Source organism: Pongo pygmaeus, chromosome 19 (assembly GCF_028885625.2).
Source record: "Pongo pygmaeus isolate AG05252 chromosome 19, NHGRI_mPonPyg2-v2.0_pri, whole genome shotgun sequence".
Lineage (NCBI taxonomy): Eukaryota > Metazoa > Chordata > Mammalia > Primates > Hominidae > Pongo > Pongo pygmaeus.
This window is the reverse complement of record NC_072392.2, coordinates 38,295,001-38,296,897: the sequence shown is the minus strand read 5'-3', so window position 1 is coordinate 38,296,897 and position 1,897 is coordinate 38,295,001. Positions and strand designations below refer to the sequence as shown.

Below are 1,897 nucleotides of genomic sequence, written 5' to 3'. Positions count from 1 at the left end.
GGGGAGGGTAGCGGGACGTGACGGGGGCGGGGGGCATCCGCCTCAGAGCTCCCCGGAAGGCGGCGGGTAGCCGGCGGGGGACGCCGAGCCAGAGAGATCCGGCGGGATCTAGATCCGGAAGCCGCGTCGGTCCTCTCCCACACCTCTCCTACGGAAAATGCCACGGTGGCGGCGGGATCCTCGGCCGGGGGAGAAGCGGGGACAAGGGGGAGAGGGAAGGAGGCCCTCGGGAGGATTCAGCCACGAAAACCCACTCAGCCAAGCTCCCTCCGTCTCTCGGGGTCCAAGGGACACCCCGGGAGACGGCAAGAGACACGTTCACTCCGTGCTTTTCACCTCCGTCTTTATTTTTTTCATCTTTTCCATTTTACAAGAGGTGCTCATCTCAACAACCAGACGGTGGGTGTGACGGGAGAAGCGTCAAGGGCAGGAGTTGGAGACCAGCGTGAGCAACTGAGCAACACAAGTAGGAGAGCCCAGCTGAAAGAGATGAAAAAGGAGGAGGAGGAGGAGGACGAGGACGAGGAGGACGAGGAGGACAGGGGGAGTGGGTGGGGGGAGGAGAAGGAAAGAAAAGAAAAGAAAAAGAAAGAGAAAAGCAACCACCAAGAAAGTTAAAATCGTCCAACGTTCGGAAGCTCAAGACCAGGCTGACCAAGACGGAGAAACCCCATCTGTACTAAAAATATAAAAGTCAGCCGGGCACGATGGCGCTTCACCGTCATTCCAGCTCCTCGGGAAGGCCAAGGCAGGAGGATCACTCGAACCCGGGAGGCGGAGGTCGCAGCGAGCCGAGATCACGCCATCGTAGTCCACCCTGGGCGACAAGAGTGAAACTCCGTCTGGAGGGGGAGGGGGAGGGGGGAGGGGGGAGGGGGGAGGGGGAGGGGGAGGGGGAGGGGGAGGGGAGATCGGTGAGACGCGTCTCAAGATTTTATCTGTTCGCATTCCGCGTGCATAAAACGGAAAGAACCGACCCACGAGAAATACGACCAGAGCGTACCGTGCCCACGCGTGTCATCCCAGCACTGTGGGAGGCCGACGTGGAAGGATGGCTGGAGCGTAGACGTTTGAGATCACCTCGACGTGTGAGACGACACCTGCAATAATAATAATCATAGTTTAAAAAGCGATCACGTGTGCCCAGAGCATGGACAACAAAGCGAGAGCACACCCGTACTAAAAAGAAGACGATTGACAGGCAGGCAGGCAACTATAGAATGAGCCGGGTGCAGCGTCTCACGCCTGTCACAGCAGCAGCGCGGGCGGCCGAGGCAGGCAGGCGGATCGCTCGAGAACAGGAGTCCGAGACCAGCCCGGGCCACACGACAGAACCCCGGACCCCATCTCACTCACATACACGCATACACAGATACCTGCCTACCTACCTACGGAAAACATGAGATATGAGAAAGAACATAAAAATCACCCGGTGTGGTGGTGCACGCCCATAGTCCCAGGAAACGGGGACGGGAGGGATGAGACGCAGGACGGCCACTCGGTCGAAAGCGTTGAGGCTGGGGTGATCCTGGGCGACAGAGGCAGAGGAAGACCCCGCCGGGAAGGCAGGGAAGGAAGGAAACCAATGAAACAAGCAAGCAAACGATGAACATGACAATGACCTAGAATAACCCATGAGAATAAAGAAGCAAATAAGAGGGTACGAATAAAGCTAAAAGGTAAGGTAATGAAGATGACAATCCACCGTTTTCTCTCCAGCCCAGCCCAGCCCAGCCCAGGTGGAGTGGAGGCGCGCGATCACAGCCCACGTTTGCCTCCGCCTCCCGGGCTTAAGAGATCCCTGTAGTCCCATCCCAGCTACTTGGGAGCCTGAGGTCACCAGAGCCCAGAGTGAGAAGATCAGGCAGGCCCCAAAAGAAAAGAAAATAAATACACG

General features: G+C 57.7%; 1 long non-coding RNA gene across 1 annotated transcript; it reads right to left on the bottom strand.

Moving 5' to 3' along the window:
- Positions 1 to 202: 202 nt before the first annotated feature.
- LOC129017483 (uncharacterized) lies at positions 203 to 1,505 on the bottom strand. Its single transcript, XR_010124554.1, has 3 exons — positions 1,430 to 1,505; positions 1,004 to 1,100; positions 203 to 842 (listed from the first exon to the last, which is right to left on the bottom strand). It is a non-coding gene; the product is annotated as an uncharacterized LOC129017483 (long non-coding RNA).
- Between the last annotated feature and the right edge of the window lie 392 nt (positions 1,506 to 1,897).